Source organism: Grampus griseus (assembly GCF_964374135.1).
Source record: "Grampus griseus genome assembly, chromosome: 7".
NCBI classification, from domain to species: domain Eukaryota; kingdom Metazoa; phylum Chordata; class Mammalia; order Artiodactyla; family Delphinidae; genus Grampus; species Grampus griseus.
In genome coordinates this window covers 46734456-46745406 of record NC_139001.1, presented here as the reverse complement: position 1 = coordinate 46745406, position 10951 = coordinate 46734456, and positions in this window count along the sequence as shown.

Below are 10951 nucleotides of genomic sequence, written 5' to 3'. Positions count from 1 at the left end.
CTGAATGAAGCGCTGGGGGAAGATCAATGATGTGGAAGACAGGATTTTAACCTGGGAAGTTAGACTCTTAAGTAGGGATGTGTGTGTTGGTGGGGGGATGGTCTTTAAACGAGGGGAGCATCTTTAAGTTGCATGTTTGTGTAGGGATGGGTGTTTGGGGTGGGGTGCGGAATCCATTGCCTCTATGCCCTCTAAATTTACAAATCCCAATTTAAGGAATAAGCTGTGCAATGTTGACTCAATAGTTCAAATTGTCTATGAGCTTTGTTACTACGTTCTAGGGGGAGAGCTGTAATACAGTATGAGTCAAGTAAAGAAGCCATATTACTGGAATATCTCTTTCAGAAATTGAAATCAGGAAATAGCCAGTTGGTGGCGAAAATATAAAGCTGGGGGATATTTGTCCCATTTTATCATGGGAGGAACTCACAACTAGATTATGTCAAGCGCAGGAAGGAGAAAATGGCCAAAGGCCCCAGTATGAAAGAAGATGATGGAAATGGCAGCTTTCACATGTGAGACATCTGGATAAACAGCATCTAATCCTAGGTCTAAGATTTTAACTTAACTAAATTTTATCTCTACTCTCCTATTTTTACTAATAACAACTAATGTACGTACTACCATACTGCCACTTTACCATCAATTTAATGGTGCTAGATGTTAAACTTTATGCATTAAGAAAAAACTTCATATTGAAACCAAAAGAACTTATAAATTGAATTAACTTAGTTTATTTATTAATACTTATAATTTAAAAAACTCCAAATAAATGACAATCTACACTTTCTAAATGAGAAGGTGAGTAAGGTTTCAGAGTGAAGCCACTTTATTCAACCACCATTTCCCTCTTTCTCCATATACACACATACATACATAATATATCTCCATATATATTACATATATTATGTATATAGTTATTTAAGAATTACCTTGAAGGGAACTTTAAGAAACAAACAATAGCAAATAATTGTTCAAATTATTTTTGTAAATAAGTAAATTGTTTTACTTATTATAATTAGGTAATAATACTTGATACACGTGTAACTGGTAAACAGCATTCTCAAAAGATCGCATCTTTAAGACACAATTGTCATTATGTCAACTGAATATAGGTTCATAAATTCTATTTTGGGGAATGATAAAAGTAACAGTATTCATACTTTTATGGAAATTAAAAAGAGAAAGCACAGGTTGCTAGACAGAACTTTAGCTATAAGACATTTGTTTTTGTATCTCTGTTAAGACTTTAAAAACATTTTTTTAGCCAGGTGACTATCCCATATGTTTGCTTCATCTCTTAAGAGTGTGTGACAGGGGTAATATTTTGCAAATATTTAAGGGAATTGTTCCCCTCCAAGTTCTATTTTGAAGCATAATGCCCTCGGAAAGAGGGAAGTGGTTAGTGCTAGAAAGTCATTGATAAGCTTTGAATTACATGAACTAAGTTTTAGGCCCTTTAGCAATACAATTTGGTTATAAAGGCAGGAATTAAAAATTATTATAGCTACAGATTAAGATATAAAAAACTGGGCTTAGAGTATTAGGCCTGGGAATTATATGAAAGAGAATGCCCTGAGGGGTTGGGAAGAAGAGTAACAGAAGTCAGTGGAAAAAGTCAGCTGCCACTCTCAACATGGGTGGGTATGTGTGTGTTGGGGTAAGAGTGGGAGTAGGTGGAGGGATGGATTGAAACTATGAGCTGGGTTTGGGAAGACTGAGAACATCTAGGGGGTGTGTGTGTGTATGTGTGTGTGTGTGTGTGTGTGTGTGTGAGGAGGAGGAGGAGGAGGAGGAGGAGGAGGAGTAGTAGTAGTAGTATGCTTACTTCTGAAATAGTGTTAGGGAGGTACAGGCTAGTAGGAAACTTGAGTTTCTAGTTTAGTGCCCTAAAACACGATAAGCAATATGCAGAGGTGCCAGTGGAAGACAGGTAAATGAACTGGAGGTAATGCCCTGGTTCTCAAGGGGTAAAGATATATAATGAATATAGGAATTTGTGTTTACCCCTAGAGAATGGTCACAAAAGAAGGGCAGAATACTAGTGGATACAAAGAGGGTGCAGAACTCAATGACTTCAAGACTGGAAGCAAATAGAACCAAGGACTCTAGTGGGAGGAACCAACATGATACCTTCCATTAAAAAAAAAATCCAATAGGTCCAGAACAACTCAGTGATTACTAACAGGTGATCAACAGTGGCCACACTGCAGAAGTGACCAGCAAGAATCCAGGGGACATTGTATGGATTCAAGGTCTCCATCTTTCATCATCAGACACAAGGTTACATAAGCTTCACTTTCCTCAAACACTCATATACATTTGTGGAGAGAAATAGGTGATGGGTAGAAAACTGAAATGCTAAACATTTTATCCTTAATAGTGACCAAAGTAGCCTTAACATTCCTCTCACCTTGACTAAACTTCAGACAGATTTCTTCTGGACTTTAAGTCCCTGACCTCCCTTTTCTTAGAGCATTTCCTTTAGAAAACTTTCAATTGTAAATTCTTTCACTGCCCCTTTGAGATGCAGATTTTCTCACAGAATCTTGCCAGTTTTACAACCTAGTAATATCTTTCTCAAGAACCTGCTAGCCATCCCTTTGAAATAGAATCAAAAAAGATACTGTTCCTATCTCCCAGTTTTTGTGGCAGCGTGGAGCCTAACTTTGATAATCACCAAATAGCAAACATAAATGGTCTAATCGCAGTGACCAATCTTATCCTTAAGGTCCTCCAGTACTTTCCAACTAGCTCACCAAAGGATTCAAAACTCCCACCTTTTGTTCCAGTATAGTTGAGCTCAATCTCTCTCCCCTGCTGTAATGTCTTGAATAGACTTCTTTGCCTGTTTACTCTGCCAGTGCAATTTTTCTTTGGCAATATATACCATTTATCTAAAAAGACTTTATTAAATCAGACTAAATGAGTTTATGAAGTTATGCTTCCCCCCCCCCCCGTTAGGGGAGTAGTGGCTAGCAAGTGATTGGATCATTTATAGAGAGAACATACTTCAATATTTTGCACATCCAAGTCTAATATAAATTTGTAACCAACTATGAGTGTGATTGATACTATTAAGATGCAAAACTGAGTAGTTAATGTCAGATCCTTTTCAATCTGAAGAGCTTATGAAAATAATAAAAAAATAAAAAAGGTTTCAACCTCTGATATTAAAGTGAACTAGAGAGGGCTGAGATAGGCAGAGTTTTAAGAATGACCCCAATGACCTTTGTCCTTGCATAATTCCCTCTCTTGTGAATATGTCATGTTATATGGCAAAAGAGATTTTGCACATGTAATTAAGGTTACTAATCAGTTGACTGGGTTAATAAAAAGGAGATAATTTGGGTCATCCTAATCTAATCTCACAAATCCTTTAAAAGCAGAATTTTCTTTGTCTGGTGGCAGAAGGAGAGGCCAGGATTAAAACATGATTCTCTTGTTGGCCTTGAAGATGGAGGGGCCCATGTGATAAAGCAGTGGTGATGGTGGTGGTGGTGGGGGCTCTGGAAGAAAACAGCAACCTCTGACTAACAGCCAGAAAGGAAATGGTGACCTTAGACTTATAGCAACAAAGAACTGGGTTTTGCCAGCAAGCTTAATGAGGTTGAAATCAGATTCTTCCCCAGAGCTTCCAGATAAGACTACAGCCTAGCTGATACCTTGATTTTGGCCTTGTAATATCCTGAGCAGAGAACGTAGTCAGGCCTGCCTCAACTTCTGACCTATAGACCTGTAAACTAATAAATGGGTGGCCACTAAGTTTGTGGTCATTTTTAACACAGTAATAGAAAATGAACTGGCAAATTTCAACAAACTACCAGGATATATATGGATGGAAGGTACTGACTGGTGAAAAGGGGGATAAGTGAAGGTATGAACATGGAACAGTTTACTCCTTGTTATCTGCCAGCGTTGGGTTTGACAATAGAATCACTCTGGCTGATTCTAAGTATAAAGAAATTTATTATAGCATATAAGTTAGCTTACAGAATATTTAGAAAGGCCACAGAATCAAGGTATGATCCCACTCTAAAGTGAGGCACTCAGGAAAACTGTTCACTCCATGAGATTTTTCCTTTGGAAATCCCTCCCAGACACTCTAGAAGTTAAGGATTAGATATCAGTATTTCCACTATTATTGCTACAGAAAAACCAAAGGACTTTTTAACTGTGATTGCTAGTTGGGCTGGGTGGTCTCAAAAGCTTCTCTTCTGCCTTTCAAGTCTTGGCAGAAGCTAGTCATGTCTTTACAATCTAGAGGCCAAAAGAAAAAAAAAATCTCAGAAATATGGAAAGGGGGTATTAACAAATTGGAGAGCTACCAGAATGGGTAAGAGGAGAGAGATAAAAATGGTTTAGCCAGTCAAAAGTAACACTCAGAGAATAAGAAAGAGCTTTTCAGTATTAAAAATGATTGTCAAATAAAAAGTTCAATAGAAGTTTTGAAAGATGAAGTCAATAATCCAGAATATAAAGCAGAAAGGAAGCAAGATGATAAATATTAAAAAGAAAGAAAGAAAGAGGATTAATGTAAGATGGACAAATTCAGACTATTAAGATTTCCAAAGGGCAGAATGAAGGTGAGGAAATTATCAAAGATTTACTAAAAGGTATTTCCTAAAACAAAGGGGGAGAACTTACCTTCAAATGGAAAGACCTTATCAAGTGCTGAGTAAAGATGAATGAATAATGATTTATATCATACCTAGATATTTGGCTAATAAATTTCAGAACATTGAAGAGAATGAGAAAAACCTAACTGTTTACACTATGGGAAAAATAGGTACAAAAAGGCAAAAATTAGATAAGCATCCAATTTTTCATTTACATCAGGGGATGCTAAAAGACTGGGAGGAGTTCTGAGGGAAAATGACACCAACACTAGAATTTTATATCTAGCTAAGTTATCAAAAAAATATAAGGACACATAGGATTTAGAAAGCTTATCTCCCATGCATGATTAATGAATAAGGCACTAGAGGATGTCTACCAGATAAACCAGGGTTGTTTAAATTTGTATTTATGTATTATTATTTTTTATTGTTTAATTTTATGCTTAAATGGTTTCTATTAATCAACACCTGTCCTTTTATATCCCAGCTTATTGTGTGATTCACCAATTACTCGGTACAATAAACCCTCTTGCCTTAATTAGCTTGAGTGAGTCTCTGCTTTTTTGTTACCAAATGAGGTAACTTTTTTGTACGTAAAATGAGGCTCTTCATTAACTTAGTGGTTGTCGAGATATAGAAGAAAGAATGGGTCTCAAGCATAGAATCAAAATGCCTTAGAAACCAATGAGATATGGATGATAGCAAGAGGGAAGAGTCAAAGATGAGTCTCAAACCCTTGGGAGAGATAACACAGAAGAAAGAGTTGATCAGAAAGTTGAACAGAAAGATCTTGAGTCCAGATTTAAACATGTCAAGTACAGGTTTAAACATGTTAAGATTGTAGTGCCTGTGGGACATTCAATGAAGATGCATATTAAAAAGTTGGATACATTAGTTTGGACTCATCTTAATGCAATATTCTTTTTTCCCCCAGAAATAAGACTTAATTGTCATGAAACATTTTTATGTTGAATTATTTATAACTAAGGATTTTGACAATGATTTGATCTGCAAATTGACATAGTAAGAGTACATCAAACTAATATAGTAACATACCATTATTAATTAAGCTTTCATTCTTTTAAAATAATCATATTATTTTAATACATACTATTTGACCTTCTGTACTTTGAGCACAGAATTGTAATTCATAAAACTTGAATATTTTATTCACTTGATAGTATCCTTCTTACTATAAGTCAATAAATTGTAACGCTTTTTTATACAGGAGTCCTTTGTGAAATTTTTTGTTAGTGTGAGCTAGTTGCCAAAGGACTGACCAATTCTGAGCCACCAATAAAATTATGTTTCTAGAGGCACAAACTTGAGGAATCAGTCATGAGCTTATGATGCCTCCAAGGTGATTCAGGTGTGGACGTGGACAGCTGGACTCTGTAAATATCATCTTTAGTTCTGTTGCACTGAAACACGTATAAACTGATATCTGTAATATATTTTGGTTTCCCTTCTCAGGGCCCTAAGTGGCAAAAAAAAAAAAAAAAAAAAAAAAAAAAAATCTACTAGCTGAATAGAATGCAAGGTTGCTGCTTGATAAATGAAACATATGACTCTCACTAAGCTACCTTCCAAAACCCCAGTGACGTTATAGTAAAGGAATGTTTTAAAAGGAATGAACCCACAAGTACAAAAGGATGAGAGTGGACACAGCAGCAACATAATTTTGGAAAATGGTAGCTGCCATAGCCAGCTGGTGATAGCTGTGTATTGAACCTGTGTTGCAAAAGGTGAGAACCAGTCCAGTTTACCTTGAAGAATTCCAAAAGAGCCTAAGGATTAATGGGATCAACTACCCCTGGCAGTTGGAAGATGCAGTGGGATGATATTCTAAAATAAGAAAAATTGATTAAAAGCTGCTTAGGAAGGAGTTATATCCCCAGTTCCCCTTCCTTATTCTGAACATTCAGACAACTTCCTCCACCCAGGTAAATCAGCTGAGGTTTATTCTCTGCAGGAGGTAAAACAGAAGAGATCTACATTGGGGGACCCCAAGAATAATCAAGGGTGGTAGTATCATACTGAAAAGAGAGGTATTAAGTAAGCATATATGTATTAGAGGATGAATCCCAGCCCATTACTCTACCCACAACTAGATCACTGTTGTCAGATATTTACTTTCCAAGAAGAAGGAAGGAAGAGTCTTCTCTAGGGAAACTTCCCCAAGATGAAAGACCTAAACATTGACCACAGGGGCTCCCCAGTGACAATGACATGGCCCAGCCAGATCACTTGCAGTGCTGATTACAGTCAGCAAAAAGCCCCACCGGCACACTCAGAGTTTCAAACTGGGATTTTCCATCACCCATTCTTAAATATGAGCTGGTAACTAAGGATTAGAAACCTAAGGGAGACCTTTAACATAAGAGATAGAGATCAAATAGCTAAAAGCAAAAAACTTTGAGAAAGAAACCGAGACTCAGCAGGGAGAAGAAAACATGAAAAGTTTTGCATCATCTTTTCAGAGAGATAAGTCTATCAAAACCTTAAAAAAAAGAACAAAATGCTATCATGAAGAAAATTGAAGAAAACAAAAAAATAGCTTTTAGCAATTTAAAATATGACACAAGAAAGCACAAGAGGATTGTAAGAACTGAGGAAATTTACCCCCCAGAGAAAACAAACATAACAAAGCAACAACAACAACAACTCCCAACTAACCACCACCGCCACCACCAAAAAACGGAAGAGAATTTAAGTGAGAAAATAATACTGTAAGACAGTACAAGAGATGTAATACCTCATAAATAGAAATTCCAGAAAAAGACCAAAGAAAAGAAAGAAGAAAACATTAAACAAACGATACAAAATATTTGCTGGAACTGAAAGGCATGAATTAACTGATTGAAAAGGGCTTATAAAGTGTAAAAGCACATCTGTTGAGGTGGGTGTATAGGTTGGGCATTGAATCACCCTAAGGGGGCACCCTATATACATAAGTGGAGTTGTGCAATGCTGATATGTATGCTGCATATGGTGGCCCTGATGCCTAGTACCAAGGCCCATGAATGTAAAATTTCATAATCATGGAATCAGAGAGAAGATTTTACACTGTGTGTGTGTGTGTGTGTGTGTGTGTGTGTGTGTGAGAGAGAGAGAGAGAGAGAGAGAGAGAGGAAGGACTGAGAGAGAGAGAGCGCATCTGACTAAATGATCTGGAATCAGAATTTTACTTTTCATCAACACTGAAACTATAAGACATGGACTTCAAAATTCTAAAGAAAAGTCATTTCAAACCTAGAGATCTATAACTAACCATATCTAGTATTGTGCGGATAGGATAAAAACATTTTCAGACATGCAAGATTTTGGAATGTTTACCTTCCATCAATTTTTTTCCCCCTAAGGAAGATACTGGAGCATATGCTCCAGCAAAACACAGAAGTAAACTAATAAAGAGAAAGACAAACACTATTGGACATAGGAATTCTAACAGAAGATATACATAGAGGGAATATCCAGGATAATAACTGCACAAGGAGTAGAAGAAAAACAGTCTAGACTGGAGCAGTTGAGGAAACATCAGGAGATTTTTTTCAAAAAGATAAAATTGATAGAATATGTCATAGAATATGTGATGTGTCTAAAAGTTTTGAGAGGGGTTTTTGATATTATTTTCAGAGTTTCTGGTTAAATCAGTGATAGGAACAGAAAATTAAGGAGTAAACTTTATCAGAACACCTTATGTGTCACCTCAGGTTATCTTGGTTACAATTCTTTTGGTGGTTTTTGGGTAACTGTTTCCTTATGTGGGTCCAATCTGACAGCACCTCTTCTCCAGCCTTGGATTCCTCAGTCTGACCTATTGCTCTTAGGTATGAGATGTCCTTCAGGTGACCAACTGTCCTGGTTTGCCCAGATCTGAGAGGGGTGCCCAGGAAGCAGAACTTTCAACTCTCAACTGGGTAAAACCATGGGCAAGCCAGTATGACTGGGGCTTGGAAATGTTGGGAATTTAACATCCATGGGGAGACTAATGGGAGACAGGAACTGGTGGATAAGTTGTTTCCCTGCCCTGGCTCCATACTCTCCTGAAATACAGACTCTGAAGATGGTCCTGCAAGATGGAGCAATCAGCTGTGCTTGATATCAAGCAGAGATCAGTTTCAATAATTCATTCCCTCATATTTGCTTATACTATTTTCCTGCCCCTCTCTCCTTTCCTTTATTCCTGTGTTTCTGGGTTTTCACCCCCCAGTAAAATACTGGCATACAAGTTTCACCTTAGGCTTGGTTTTCTAGGGAACCAGGCTTAGAGGCAAACCAACCAACCAACAAACCAACCAACCAACACTTCTTCAACAAATACTAGTTCTAAGAGTAAAAATAATGTACAGAAATGCAAAACATATTTGTAGTTTACTACATGGCTTTACTCTGATTAGCATTTACACATTCATGACACAGTATTTTAACACATTGAATAATGACCTAAATAAAAGTATGCTGGAACTCTTCTGTGAGAATGAGAGGATGGTAAGGGTAACTGTGTGTTGGTAGTATAGGGGTGAGAAAAAGCTAAACCTTTAACTTCCATTAGTTAAAGTTAAAGCTTTACCTTTAACTTCCATTGTGGGAAGTAAATGGAAAAATTAAAAAGTCATTTGAAGATACAGACATAAAAATAAAAAGAATCAACTAGTAAAATAACTTAAAATATTTGCCTCTGGGGAAGGAGAAATGGGATGTAGAGGGGGCAGAGGCTAATTTTTGTCTTAATAAACATTGATCTTATAAATATATTCATTTAAACTTTGGTTAAAATAAAAATAAAGAAAAATTCATGGCTACTTTTAAATACATATAATTTTCACAGGATTTGGTAAGGTATTATTATTTGAGATCCAATAGCATCTGTTTTTAATTGCTTTCTTATTAAATTGGCCCCAAGACCATATTGTCTTTCAGCATATATTATATGTGTATCGTGTGTGTGTGTGTGTGTGTGTGTGTGTTGTTTACTGCGTAGGTTAAAGCGTGAAAAGCTTAAAAACAGGTTTCTTGGCAGCCCTGGACTCCTGTTTTTATTCCACTAGGTGTCAGCATAGCACTGTGAATCTGAATGTTGCTGGGTGAACAATTATTAAATCATTGCTTGTTCATAAACATGTTTTTATTCATCTTTCTGAGAATGATGATATGAAATGTAGATTTAATAATGTAATCAGTTTGTGTGGTTATAATAATTATTGTCTACCCAAATGTTCATTTTTGTTTTTCCTATTCAAATTAATGTCAGCTGCTGGGGTGGTAATCTACATGAAGGGAATAGAAAAAGAAAGCAATCACACACAGGAATGACAGTCATGAGTATGCTTCCTGCATCTGTATTTTGGGTCTTGTCAGTGGCTTTTTCCTTCAGTAGGTTATAAAAGACATTTGACCAATAGAGAAGATCAAAAATATGACATTTCTCCCTTCTGTTATCTAGTTTTTAAATATGCTTTAAAGGATATGAGCAATAATTGACTAGCTTAGTGTCATGCTGACTGGTAAACTTTCTTGTTAAGAGGATGTGTTGGGTAATTTATGAGTTAGATATTTTTAACTTATTTTTTCCACCTATGACTACCCAATGTAGCATCTCTGGTTTTGGCTTTATGTTGACTTTACCGTAATTCATCTGAACATCAGTTTCATCTTACATTAAATAGTGAAGATGTGCCTTAGGTCATATCTTCAAAGGCCAGAAATAGCTTTATATTTGTGAAAGTTATTTCATATTGAGTTGTTTTCCTTAGTATGCAAAAACTGTCATTTTGCTTAATACAATTGTTACTATATTTTAGAGGAAAAAAATGACATGCTGAATTATTTTTCAAATAACAGTACATAGAAATGCATTAAAGTGCACCATTTTGGGCACTTGTTTTTAATGCGGTCAACATTGTAATAAGTTTTCAGCCACAGAAGGTAGGGGGGGATCCTGTGGCAATGTATTCTGATTTTAATAAAGTATTATAAATCTCAATTAGTTAATTTTGGGTTATAATCTTGTCATTTTTCTTTGAAAATTTTCCTTGAAATTCACAGGAATTTCCATTCCTTCATGCTAGTTTTTCATAGTAAAAGACATATTTTCAGTGTTAATTTACTCACAATATTGGTCAATTACATAATAAAAAGCCAATATCAAATGATGTAAACTATATAAATTTTAGGATATTAACTTATTCTATACCGTAGGGAAAGAGTATAGAGAAATATTAGGTAAACTGATATCTCTAAACGCCTTCCTTTTTTGGCAAAACAATCTTTTAAAAGTTTAAGTTGAATAAATATTATGATACAACTCTAAGATGAAGGGTATATATACA